Here is a 14,732-nt window from a genome sequence, read left to right as displayed (position 1 = left end):
TTTTAATGAGAACATCTGCCCTGTGTAGATGCTGCCTCTGTTCCACATCGTAGGGCTCATCCTCTGCAGGGGCAGCAGAAGCTGGATCCTTCCTTCCCCTTTTATATAATAAGATTCCTTGATTTCTCAGTTGAGCACACCTGTTGTCATTGTGTGTGACTTCTAAGAAATGTTCTTTTAAAATATTTATTTATTTACTCATTTAAGAGGCAGAGAGAGGGAGACAGGTAGACATGGCGAAATCTCCCATCTGCAGATTCACTCTTCAAATATCTGCAACAGCCAGTACTGGGCTGGGCCCATGTCAAGAGCCAGGAACCCAACCCAGGTCTCCCACAAAGGTGGCAGAAACCCAATTACTTGGGTCATCACTGCTGCTTCCCTGAGTGAATATTAGATGGAAGCTGGAATTGGAAATGGAAGCCAGGAATGAAAGCTGGGCACTCTGATATGAAATAAGACATCTTAACTGCTAGGCCAAAGGCTGAACTTAAGGAAATGTTCTTAAAGAGTAGGAACATGCACTTCTTATTTGCTGTTGTCCTCCTGGATGGGATGGAGAGTGGGTGACTGGAGCTTCAGGAAACATTTTGTATCATGAGGGAACCTTAGGGATGAGGTGACAAAGAAGAAAGGGCCTGGATCTGCTACTATGAAGAACCATGCCTGTCCTATAATAAATATGTTTGGATCCTTAAATGCAACAATGAAGGAAGTGTTAAGCTACAAGTGTTTTCTTTTATAGGCAGAATTACAAAGATAGAGGGAGAGAGAGGAAGGATCTTCCATCTGTTGGTTCACTGCTCAAATAGCTACAACTGCCAGGGCTGGGCCAGGCTGAAGCCATGAGCTAGGAGCTTTGTCCGGGTTCCCATATGGGTGCAGGAGTCCAAGCACTTGGCCATCCTCCAATGCTTTCCCAGCTGTATTAGCAGGGAGCTGGGTTAGAAGTAGAGCAGCTAGTACTGGAACTGGCACCAATATGGGATGCTGGAGTCACAGAATGTGATTTAACCCACAGAATGTGACTTAACCCCCCAACATTAGCCCCTAAGTCACACTTTTAAATATTTATTTTTGCTTGCTACTCATAGCTGAAATAAATTCTATCTAATATACATAAGTCACATCATTTTTTTTGATGCTGATCATAACCCTCTAAGGCAAGCACTGTGATGATCTCCATGGGTAGGTGAAGAAAATGAGGCCCTGAGGGCCACATAGCCGAATGGTAAAGCTGAGTTACCTCTGCCCCGTTTAGGCACCAAATGTAAGACTGATCAAATAGAAGAAATCCCAATAGTCTTGTGTCTTTAGTTAGGACAGCTTGTAGTAACACAAAATTGTAAAGCCAACTCTTTGGTTGCCCATTAACTGTCCAAGGGTAGTTCAGTTCAAACTCCTTCCCACAAACACCCTGCAGAGAATACATGATGTTTTGCTGAAGATGATTTTGACTTCAAGTCACTAAAAGCCCAACTCAAACTGGGTTGAATGAGATTCAGACACAGAGTGGTCCTGGGGTTGATGAATTTGGTGTCTGAGTGATATTACTGAGAGTATGGGTTCTTTTAACCTCTGCTTTGTGACACACAGCACTAGCATTATCCAAAAGTTGGTTCTTTTTTGGCAACAGAAATGATGCTTGGAACAAGCAATTAAGATTATCCACTCTTTTACTTACAGCAAAAGGAAAGAGAAATGGATTTTCTTATCTTTCTTTAAAAACTGAGGTGGGTGTGGGTGTTTGGAACAGTGCTTAAGATGCTTCAGAACACTTGCAACCCAAACGGAAGTGCCTGGATTCAAGTCCTCCCCACACTTCCAATTCCAACTTCCTACAATGTGTCCTGGGATGCAGCAGGTGATGGCTCATGTAGTTGGGTCCCTGCCACCCATGTGGGAAACCAGATTGAGTTCTCTACTCCCAACATCAGCCTAGCTCAGCCACAATCATTGCAGTGGGTGGAAGATCTCTTTCTTTCAAATAAATAAATAGTTAAGTACATAAATAAATAAAATCAAGGTAGAAGGTATTGTGGTGCAATGGGTTAATATGGGACACAGCCCATATTAGAGGACCTGTAATTAAGTCCCACCTCTGCTTCCAATTGAACTTCCTCTTAATGCACTTAGGCAACAGGTGATGGCCTAAGTATGTGAGTTCCCATCCATGTGGGAGACTAGGATGGAGTTCCTATCTTCAACCTGGCCCATCCATGGCTTCACAGACATCTGGAGAATGAACTAGTGGATGGAAGATCACTCCTTCTCACTCTGTCACTCTACCTTTCAAATAGAACTTAAAAAATTTATAAAGAGTCTTCTCACCAACCATCTGCTGTCCAATAGCAATGGTTAGAAGTGTATTCTTTTTTTTTATGTTATCCCTATAAGGAACTTTTTTTAAAACTTTTATTTAATGAATATAAATTTCCAGTGTACAGCTTATGGATTACAATGACTTCCCCCTCCCATAACTTCCCTCCCACCCGCAACCCTCCCCTCTCCCGCTCCCTCTCCCCTTCCATTTGCATCAAGATTCATTTTCAATTCTCTTCATATACAGAAGATCAATTTAGTATAAAGATTTCAACAGTTTGCACCCACATAGAAACACAAAGTGAAACATACTGTTTGAGTACTAGTTATAGCATTAAATCACAATGTACAGCACATTAAGGACAGAGATCCCACATGAGGAGCAACTGCACAGTGGCTCCTGTTGTTGACCCAACAAATTGACACTCTAGCTTATGGCGCCAGTAACCATCCTAGGCTGTTGTCATGAGTTGCCAAGGCTATGGAAGCCTTCCAAGTTTACCGACTCTGATCATATTTAGACAAGGTCATAAAAGACAGGGTGAGAATAGTAACCAATGATCCTAAGAGTGGCATTTACCAGGTTTGAACAATTATACAGCATTAAGTGGGGAAGAGGACCATCAGTACACACAGGTTGGGAGTAGAGCCATTGGTGGTAGAGTAGAGGTTATGATTACAAAGGAATGAGGCCCAAGTGCACTAGACAGGGCCTAGAACAAAGGACAGAGTCATTATTAGAGGAGCTAAAAAAGGTGCTGTCTAAGCTACAATTAAGTTTTCTGATTGAGAGGCAAATAGAACCTGATAGAAGGGGCTTGATAATAATCTGGTGGGCTTTAGGCCTTGTAAATTCAGAGGCCCAGACCTATCTATCTCTTCACATGGGGTATATCCTAAGGGAGGTGTGAACCTCCTAGGGGAAGGCACTCTGTTGACTTTCATTACTTGGCTGGCCTGGGAGGAGAGCTGGCCAGGTAAAGGTAAGGGGCATCTCTAATAAGAAATTTACAGTTCTGCCTGCAATGTTGCTGACCCTACTTGACCATCCCCTCAGCTGCAGTGGTCACTTTGGAAGTTGGGCTGAGTGAAGGGCTTTTCAGCTTAGAGCCAATAAGATCTGTGGCTCTGACCTGGGCATCCTTCGACTCCAGGGCAGGTCCATTTCCAGTGATCCAACTCTTGGCAGAGCTGCCAGGGCTCTTCACAAGCTGACTTCTGCTGAAGCCCAGGCTTACCACATTGAAAGCCACTGCAGTGGACTGGCCTGTTGGGTCTCCTTGAGGGCAGATCACTGTACAGATCAGCCATTAATAGGCCTGCCACCCATTGCTTCTGATGCCGAGCTTTCTTTTCCTCCTGGTTTGTGTTAAAGCAGACCAGAGGATGCAAGTCAAGGGAGTGCCCAAGTCCCATCTCTAATCTTCTGTGGCCTGAACTACAAATCTATAGTCACAGGCATGTTCTGTAGTAGTTTTTCTAAGGTAGACAATGCCCATGAGGAAAATTATATTCTCACTTTAAAACTTTCTTTCCCTTTGGTCTGAAAGGGAGGTTTTTTCTACTTACTGTATACTTTGCTGATGGCGAAGTGAATCTAGCTATGAGATTATTATTTAAGTTCTTATTTTGGCTATGCTATTACAGAAAAATGTTAGCCATCTCTTTTATAAGGTCTAAAGATTAAATTGTGCATCCTACAGATTCCTTCATAATAGAATTAGTTTCCTACCTTGAAGAGAATAGAGAAATGAAAGAACAAGTTGGGCTTAGAATAGAGAAATGAGGGAGCAAGTCCTAGATCGCTTGCTGACAATAGCAATATCACATGAATACTTAGCAAACCGTTTCAACCACTAGATAACAACTTAAGAAAACATTTACCAGAAGGTCCAATGCCTTCTATAAATTTTAAGAATCATGTATTTGAAAACACCTCTTAAATATCTAACATGGTGTAGTTTGTTTAGCCAGTAAACTTAAGCACAACCATCTAAAATGTTTTTAGTTTTTTTCTACCAACACGTTTAAAACATATGATACACAGATTCAGGTCACTCAAATTAAAATGTATCTTTGATTGATTTTAGCAGCTTAAATTTATGGACAATCTTATCTATAAGCCATTTAAAATAAAACTCTTAATAAAATTTCCCCATGTGGGCATACAATATGTACACACATATAACATAGCATAGTAGACCAATATAGCATATTTAATAATAGCTTTTAAAATCTTTAGCTCTTTTTGTAGATTTCCAATTGATTTGAATTGCTTTTTGTTTTTAGTAACCTCAGTTAACCATACTTTCTCTCAGTTGGTACTGTTAATACATTATTGGCTTCATCTGTTTACAGAGCCATCCCAAAGTACTGAATACAATAAAAGTGGCTGGAAAAAGTCCATAGGAACCTATAGGAGGACAGCTAAACACAGAACCAACAACGCTTTAGTTTTATGAGCAGTACATCATATATAACTGTGGATGACAAAAGACTTTAAGTCGCCATGTTTAAAATTATAAACTCATCCACCAACAAGAGGCACTTGCTTACTTCACAGTATTTTTGAAAGCACCTGTAGGATTTTACAAGTATTTAACTCTTTAGGCCTCTGGGGCTTTCTCATTAAGATAACTATCATGTCTAGTAACACAAGATCATTAGACTTTTTAATTCTCAAACATTTGTATTAATAGCATTTTCCATTATAGAAACTTAAAGTCTGGTACCACATCACATCTTGACAGTCCTTCTAATATAATCCAAATAGACTGATTAGTTGGTGTCTCTATAAGATGAGAGACATAGGTCCTTCGATTTTTTCAGTTGGGCCCAAACTGGAAAAACCAAAGTCCAGGATTTGCTGGAAATTTTAGAGACCAGATTGTTTGAAACTTTGATTTTTTTGAATGCCTGTCAAGAATGCCAAGAAGGCTCAAAATCCAAAATATCTGGTTGAAATAAGATTTCTTAAAATCATGACATAACATAGACCAAATTTGATCATTGTTACAAGGTGATTATTCAAATTTTTGAAAATAAGCACATATTTAAATAACCCATAGCTCTTAATAAAAACTCAGCTGTTTTTGAACAATTAGAATTTAACAGACATCAAGAGAACATAACAGATTACTTTAACACATTGCTTTAACAGAGCCTCAGAGTTTAATTCTATGTCAAAGAGAAATTGAGCTTCCTGTGATCTGCTGTGAGGTTTCCTTGCTTTACCTTCTTTCATATTGATGACCATGTTTCTGTGTTTCTGTGTGTAACACATCTTTAAGCATCTTTTGCAGGGCAGGATGAGTGGCAACAAATTCTTTCAGTTTCTGTTTGCTATGAAAAGTCTTAATTTCACCTTCATTCAAAAATGAGAGCTTTGCAGGATATAGTATTCTGGGCTGGCAGTTTTTCTCTCTTAGTACCTGGGCTATGTCTCGCCATTCCCTTCTAGCTTGTAGGGTTTCTGATGAGAAGTCTGCTGTGAGTCTAATTGGAGATCCTCTAAGAGAAATCTGACGTTTCTCTCTTGCACATTTTAGGATCTTTTCTTTATGTTTCACTGTGGTGAGTTTGATTACAACATGTCGTGGTGAGGATCTCTTTTGGTCATGTTTATTAGGGGTTCTATAAGCTTCCTGTACTAAGATGCCTCTGTCCTTCTCCAAACCTGGGAAATTTTCTGCTAGTATCTCACTGAAAATGCCTTCTAATCCTTTCTCCCTCTCCATGCCTTCAGGAACTCCTAGAACCCGAATGTTGGGTTTTTTAATAGTATCCTGTAGATTCCCGACAATATTTTTTAGATTTCTAATTTCTTCTTCTTTTCTTTGGTTTGCCTGTTTCCTTTCCTGTTCTCTGTCTTCTAAGTCTGATATTCTCTCTTCTGCTTCGCCCATTCTGTTTTTAAGGCTCTCTAATGTGTTTGTCATTTGATCTATTGAACTCTTCATTTCATTATGATTTCTAGTCACTATCAGAGTTTCTTGTTCCACTAGTTGTTTCATTTCATTTTGATTCCTCCTTAATATTTCACTTTCACGAGAGAGATTTTCTATCTTGTCCATGAAGGATTTCTGTAGTTCAAGAATTTGTTTTTGAGAACTTCTTAATGTTCTTATCAATTTTTTGAGATCCGCTTCTTGCATTTCTTCGATCTCATCATCTTCATAATCTTGAATTGGGGTGTCTTTTTCATTTGGGGGCGTCATAGTGTCTTCCTTGTTCTTGTTAGCTTGGTTTTTGCGTTTGTTTTTTGGCATGTTGGAGATATTTGGTTTCTTCACTGTGGTGTTTTTTCTTGTTACACTATGGCTCTATATTAAGTGGACTGTCTGCTTTCAGTGGAGCCTTAGAGGCTTGAGATGAGTGTGGACTGAGAGCTGTGTTTGGTTCCTCAGGGTTGAGGGTGTGTCAAAGATGACACTCCCAGGTTAGGTGTGGTAAATCTCTCTTTCTTTTTTTGATTTAAAAGGGAAGTAATTCCGCACAGCTGAACGTAATTGGAGGTAGTTAGCAGGCAAATGATATACCCACAGGAGCCAGAGATCGGAAGCTCTTTCCCAAGGACCACACAGGGAATCTGTGCTGCCCTCAGTGTGGGCTCCAATTCTCCTGCAGTCTCCCATTGGGTTGCCAAGTTAGATGCTAATCTCCTGTTATTTCACCCCTCCCCACAGAGTCAGGTTTTTCTGCTAGGCTCAGGGCTGGTGCAGACCTGAGGTTGCCCTGCTTATGACGTATGTCCAAAATGGCGCCTGCTCTGTCTTGCTCGCCTTTGAGAGGTGAGCGGAGAGAGAGAAACTTGTGTCCGTATCGGTCACTTTTTAAATTTTTTTCCTATCTCTCTTCTAGTTAGCCTGGTGAACTTTTCCCCATGGAGTTTCAAGCCTCGTTCCCTCTAGTCTCCTCTTTCCACTTGCCCGCTGGTGTCTCGGGCTATTGAGGTTCGGCTCACCTCGCGTTCCAGCGCTGGTGTGTTGAGTCTGCCGCTGGTGTCCCGAACTTGGGCTCCCACGCTCTCCACGCAGGTCCACTGTGAATCACTAGTTCCGGAAGAGTTTCCTCTGCTGTTTCATCCCCTACTCTTCCTTGACCCTGCAGTATCTCCACTTATATTAAACTTTCTCTCCCCCCAGACTAATAGTGTGCTCCCTGCCTATTCCGCCATCTTGCCGCTCTCCTAGAAGTGTATTCTGAAGTAAGACATTAACAGACAAATGGCCATCAAGGCCAAAGCCAAGGAAGTGGGTACATGGCAAACAGGACTATAATGTTTTAAGAAGAATGCTCCCTCTGGACTAAATACTCAGAGATATGCTCTGCATCCTTCCTTCCCTGCACTTGTAGTAGCCTTCAGTAATGACTAAATGACCCTGTCCCAGGAAACTGCTTTTAAAACTGTCGGTGGCCACAGAGAAGGGGTGGCCTGAGGAGTGGTCACTGAGGAGAAAGTAAACACTGGGAACCTCAGGGGATCCTTTTCCTGGCCTGGAGTCCCTGCTCCTATGTCACAGGTCTGCAGCAGAGCATGCCTTCCCTCTGACTGCACCACCTCTATCAACATTGCCCATGACTACGTTAGACTTGGGGATCACAGGGCAATATCCACTATCTCAACTTGAATTCCTAGGTTTGCCTCTAAGTCAACTCCTCAGTACATCCCTCCCAGCAATGAGGTTGGGAAGAAGAGCTTGTCAGAAAAAAGAGATCCAGGAGATGAGGCCAGAAAGCTCCCAGCTGGTCAGAGGCTTCTGACCTGATCTGTGTTTGGTGGGGTGTGGCCTGTCCCCATCCCCTCCATCTGTGAGTGGGACCTGTTCCCCTAGCTGCAGCTCTACAGGAAGCCGTTGTGTTTAGCTCTTGACCCAATCCTTGGTGTCTGAAAGGATTCAGCAATTAAGCCTCTGCAGTGTGTGTGTGTGTGTGTGGGGGGGCTGTTATGGTGTTTGCTGTCCCCATTACAATGTAGTAGTGGAGAAACTGTCCCAGACACATCTGGGACTCACTCTTCTCCAGGGACTCATCCAGGATGTACCACTTCTCCATGGTCTCCTCCAACTTTTTGTGTTTTTAAAGATTTCATTCATTTATTTTGAGAGGTAGAACCACAGAGGGAGAGGCAGAGAGGGAGAGAGATCTTCCATCCACTGGTTCACTCCCCAAATGGCTGCAATGGGCAGATCTAGGCCAATCTGAATCCTGGATCCAGGAGCTTCATCTGGGCCTCTCATGTGGATGCAGGGGCCCAAGCACTTGGGCCATCTTCCACTGTTTGTCCAGGCTATAGCAGAGAACTGGATAGGAAGAGGAGCAGTTGGGACTTGAACCGGCACCCACAAAGAATGCAGATGGAGGCTTGGACTAATACACTACACAGTTCCAAGCCCTCTTTTTCTTTATGAGAGGAGAAGGTGTGGGTAGTACAAAGCTCTAGGCTCTGCCTGTGTGCTAAGTGGGGGTAACCATGGAGGACCAAAGGGGTCCTAGAATCCCATGACTCTATGTCTGTCCCTAGCTCTCTACTTCTTCTCAGGTAGTTTTTTTTTCTCTTTCTGGTTGTGAAACATGTGTCTGTCATCTAAAGACTGGGAGTCCTGCATCAGCTGCAGACACTTTTGTCCGTGGTTGACTGGTTCAGGTGTTTTGCATTCTCCTGCAGTCTCCATGCTGCCTCAGGGAGTGCTGGCCTTTGGTCATTACAGCTTTTGACAACTGGAGTCTTGCCTACAGTATTTAGATAAGTACGTCTCATTTAAAATAATTTCTGTGTTTAGAAATGAAGAGGTTGTCATTACTCATTTGACTACATGCCTATTTAAATGACTAATTCCACCTTGGCTTAATTACTGATCCCCTCAGTTGGAAGTTAATACATATTTTTTAAAAAATTTTTTGACAGGCATAGTGGACAGTGGGAGAGAGACAGAGAGAAAGGTCTTCCTTCTGCTGTTGGTTCACCCTCCAATGGCCGCCATGGCCGGTGCGCTGCAGCCGGTGCATCGTGCTGATCTGAAGCCAGGACCAGGTGCCTCTCCCAGTCTCCCACGCAGGTGCAGGGTCCAAGCACTTGGGCCATCCTCCACTGCACTCCCGGGCCATAGCAGAGAGCTGGCCTGGAAGAGGGGCAACCAGAACAGAATTCGGTGCCCCGACTAGGACTAGAACCTGGTGTGCCGGCGCCACAGGTGGAGGATTAACCTATTGAGCCGTGGCGCTGGCCTGGAAGTTAATACATAATTTACAAACTAATACCTTCTCTTCAACTCTAAAACACTGCTGCCTGGCTTCTGCGTGACCTGCCCAGTTCCCTACTTCTTTTCCAAGGCATCCCTGATACCAACACTTCTGGCACCTGCATTAGCATTTCTGCTTAGCAAGTAACTATGCACTTGGATTGCAACAGGTCTTTTAAATGTTCAAGAATTTATTTTGAATGGCTATCTTTGTGAAGCAGTAGGTTAAACATGTGATGTTGGCATCCCATATCAGAATGCAGTTGGAGTTCCAGCTGTTCTGCATTGCTGGCATCCCATATGGGTGCTGGTTTGAGTCCTAGTTGCTCCACTTCCCATCCAGCTCTCTGCTATGGCCTGGGATAGCAGTAGAAGATGGCCCAAGTGTTTGGGCCCCTGCACCCTCATGGGAGACCCAGAAGAAGCTTCTGGCTCCTGGCTTTGGATAGGCCTAGCTCTGGCTGTTGCAGCCAATTGGGGAATGAACCAGCAGATGGAAGACCTCTCTCTCCCTCTCTGCCTCTCTTTTTCTTTCTGTGTAACTCTTACTTTCAAATAAATAAATTAATATTTAAAAAAAGAAAGAAAAATATCTGGCTCTATATGTAAGGTGAATTGGAAAAAGGAAACTAATTTGAGATAATACACAAAGACTATGAAGTAACATTGGCATGACACAAATGAAGCCTTGATGATGGTAGTGAATACGTGAATGGGAAAGAATAGATATCATTGAAGGTTAAACAAGCAGAAGGAAATCAAGCTCTACTTCTTCAATGGATCTTCCTATGAGAAAATAGCTCTTGCCCCATGGATATTTTTATTCAGTCCCACCTAGAATATTTACATGATTTGTTTTCAGTTACATTTTAAAAATATTTTAGTTATTTGAAAGGTGGATTTATGAAGAAGCAAAGTCAGAGAGACAGAGAAAGATAGAGAACTTCTATCTACTACTTCACTCCCCAAAATGGCCACAATGGCCAGAGCTGGGCCAATCCAAAGCCAGGAACCAGGAGCTTCTTCCAGGTCTCCTTCTTTTGGAGCAGGGGCCCAAGAAGTTGGGCTATCTTCCACTGCTTTCTCAGGCCATAGCAGAGAGCTGGATCAGAAGTGGAGCAGCTGGGTTTCGCAACAGTGCCCATATGGGATGCTGGCACTGCAGGCAGTGGCTTTACTCTCTATGCCTCAGCACTTTCCCCTTCAGTTACATTTTGAGAATACATTTTTGATTGACTTATTTGAAATGCAGAGACAGAGAGAGGAGAAAGAGAGAGGAGAGAGAGAGAGGGAGGGAGGGGGGGAGATATCTTCCATCTGCTGGTTCATTTTCCCAAATGACCACACTGGCTGGGATTGGGCCAAGCCAAAGCCAGGAGCTTCTTCCAGGTCTCCCATGTGGATGCAGGGGCCCAAGTACTTGGGCCATCCTCTGCTAATTTCCTAGGGACATCAGCAGGAAGTTGGATTGGAAATGGAGTAGCTGGCACATGAACTTGTGCTCATATGGGATGCCAGCATTGCAGATGGTGGCTTAACCAACTATACCACAGTACTGGCCCCCACTGTATGTGGTTTCAATTAAGAGTTGGGGGCTGGCACTGTGGTGTAACATGTAAAACTACCAGTGGCAGTGCCAGCATCCAATATGGACACCAGTTCCAGTCCCAGCTGTTCCACTTCCAATACATCTCTCTACTATGGAGACCTGGAAGAAACTCCAGGCTCCTGGTTTTGGATTGAGCCTAGCTCCAGCTTTTGAGTGCACCAGCAAATGGAAAACCTCTCTCTCTCTCTCTTCCTCTCTCTCTCTCTCTCATTCTCTCTCTCTGCCTCTTTATAACTCTGCCTTTCAAATAAATAAATAAATCTTTTTTAAAAAAGAGTTTGTGCATCACTCAGCCAATCAATTAATTAATTAGATCATCATTGAGCAGTGGGTCCTGAGTATCTTCCAAGACTGGAACTTTATTAATTACTTTGAAAATGCAGTAGAGTATGTCAGAATGGTACAGTTATTGAATATTTACTTGAGAAAGAAGACTTACATACCCTTGAGGGATAGTTCATGGAAGTGAATCGATCTGAGCCTTGACAAATGAGTAAAATTCAAGGGAAGAGAATATTTTGTTAAAAAAAAAAACTTCTTTAAAAATACACTTGAAAGGCAGAGAAAGAGCGGGAGGGAAATTGGATCAATAATAGGAGATAGTTTATCTCAGGCCCCATAAAAAATCCTGTATCAAATATTGCTGAAAGGAGTATCAAAGTAGAAAACAAACCAAGCTATTAGGCACAAGAGTTTACCATGATTTTAGAGCCAAGGAGTCCAAGTTTTCTGAGCATAAATGTAACATGAGAAAAACTATGTTCAAATAGCTTTTCAGTAACAGGTCAGAAGCAGGACACAGGTACTGAGGCCTTCTGAGATCCAGGTGAAGCATGACAACACCGGTGAGGAAGCATGTGGCTGCAGTAAGAGAAGGGCAGGGTGCCTGGGACATCCCGAGGGTAGATCTGGTAAAGTCAGTCAAGTTGTGGAGGATGACCTTACCCTTGATGATCCTATCAAAATCTGTTTCCAAGAAAATAAGGTTTGAGTCTCCATCTTTTCTCTCCATTTCCTCCCCAATAGACAACCATGTATTCTACTCATTTTCAGATCACTGGCCCAGATAAGCCCATCACAGATATTTGCCAAAATATGGTTCCATGGAACATGTTTCAAAGAGACATTCCATCAAAAATGTTGCCCATAAGAACATTATAGCACAATGAAAGATGCCAGCCTGCTTTCCCCTTTTCTTTATCTAGAGGTTTCTCACCCAGAGTACCCCCTGTATCTTTGTTAAATGCATCATCCTTTAAAAAAATACCTTGAAATATACCACTTCCCCTTTTTTCTTGATTCATTCCATCTAAAGGTATTTGCATTCCTCTTTTTACTATTAGTGACAGCCCGCCTTACATCTTAATTTTGGTATACTTACTTCATCAGCTGCTTAGTTAGTACCTCCTGCAAGACAGAGAATGTGTCCCATATGTCTTAATGTTTATTCCTTGGTGTTTTAGACCAGTTTTCAGCACAGAGTAGTTACACAGAATTGTTGGCTGGTGCAATTGAGGTTCAGACACATGGCATTTTTTTTTCCTCTGAGCTGACTGTAATCTCTTAATTCACTTCCCTGCCTCTAATCCTTCCTTCATGCTACTGCATGAATTATTTTTGTAAATTTTCATTGAGATCCTCTATCTTCCAAATATTGGAGGGTATAGTCATGATGGATTATGAACCAAAAATCAGACATTTGCTTAATGCCATTTCCTCAGATTAGAGTGCATTTCTTATCCAGGAGGTTTCTCTGTTTATCTGTAAGGCCAAGAAGAGGCTCTTTTGAGTTGTTATCATCACCTTGAGTGACTGCAAACTTCAGCTTAGCTAAGGTGTTAAAAATCAGGTAAAATTTGTGTGGTCAGGCCAGTGCTGTGGCACAGTGGTTTATGTTTATCCTCCACCTGCAGCACCAGCATCCCATCTGGGTGCAGGTTCTAGTCCCACCTGCTCCTCTTCAGATCCAGCTCTCTGCTATAGCCTGGGAGTGCAGTGGAGGATGGCCAAAGTCCTTGGGCCCCTGCATCCATGTGGGAGACTTGGAAGATGCTTCTGGCTTCTGGCTTTGGATTGGCTGAGTTCTGGCCATTGTGGCCATTTGGGGAGTGAACAAGCAGATGGAGGACCTTTCTCTCTGTCTCTCCCTCTCAAATCATTGGATAAAATCTTTTTTAAAAAAGGAAAAATTTGTGGTCACCATGTAGTAAATTATTTTCTTATGCTGTCAAAAGCATCTAAGCCAGAATTGAGGAATCTGTACATGTCAAAGCTTACTAATTCAATGGTGGGGATGCTCTATAACATCAGGCTAACTCCTTTAGCTGTGATTTTGGGCTGACACAGGAAAACAAAGTTAGAAATATTGTGACACCTGGTACAGAGTAGCCACCTCCCTGTCTCCACATCATGTGCACTTCCATCTATGATACCTGTCATGTCTCATGTCCCAGAAATTCACTACTATTTCTCTTCTCCAACCCAATGATATAAACTTGAACTGTAAATGGTTACATATTGTGGTTGAATAATAACACCTTTACAAAAGACATGCTCCAGTGAAAATTCTGGGCATTGTTTCAAGTGATGTCATGACATAACAATTTTCTGTTTTTTCAGAGTGGCTGTACGAAATTACTCTATTTTGAAACATATCTCTTTCAGAGTGACAAAACGTTACCAAAATGAAGGAACTGACTGGAACATTAAGTGGTGTTTACTTGCAGGATTATGTGGTTTCTCATATTAAATCTATTTTAGCTTGTTCCATACTAGAGAACACTGGGAAATACTACCTGAGAAAATGTGCTTTTAGCAGCCCTGAAAGTCAAAACTCTGACTTCTCCTTCCATGAAAGCCCAGAAGTCATAGAGAACATGACTAGTCATGGGGCTCTTAAAATCTTGACCTTATTTCCCTGTGCATCAGTAGATAATTCTTGCTTCACCAAAGCCTGTCTGCAAGATCATTAAATACTAATAAATTTGACAATGATTTACATTGCTTCCATTGTAGCAGGTACCATGCTAAGTGTTGTGATGCAGCAGTGGGAAGAAAAAAGCACAAGGTTCTGTCATGGCAGCCACAGTCTAGTGGGGACACACATCAAATTATTAAATAATCATGGAAATTAATGAGAACATGTGACTCTAGAGAACGTGGTGCTATGAAAACATCTGAAAGGGGATCAGCCCTCAATAAGATCAAGGACGCTGTCCCTGAGGGAGTGTCCACTGCAGTGATTTGTGAGTGATGAGAAAGAGCTAAAGCTGCACTCCATGCAGAGGAACTAGCAGATCAAGGGCCCTAAAGGTCAGTGGGCATGGAGTGGATTGCACAAAAAGATGGGGAGAAATGGTCATGCAGTTGGCTGTATTAAGATCATTGCCTTTTGAAGCAGGTTAAACCAGAGTCTGTGACTCTGGCATTCCACACAGGTGCTGGTTGAAGTCCTTGCTGCTCCACATCTGATCCAGTTCCCTGCTAATGCATGGGGAAGATAGCAAAAGATGGCCCAATTGTTAGGGCCCCTGACACTCAAGCTGTTGTGGTCATTGGGG

Source organism: Lepus europaeus, chromosome 16, assembly GCF_033115175.1.
Source record: "Lepus europaeus isolate LE1 chromosome 16, mLepTim1.pri, whole genome shotgun sequence".
NCBI lineage: Eukaryota > Metazoa > Chordata > Mammalia > Lagomorpha > Leporidae > Lepus > Lepus europaeus.
The sequence above is the reverse complement of the archived record's forward strand: the minus strand, read 5'-3'. Positions refer to the sequence as shown.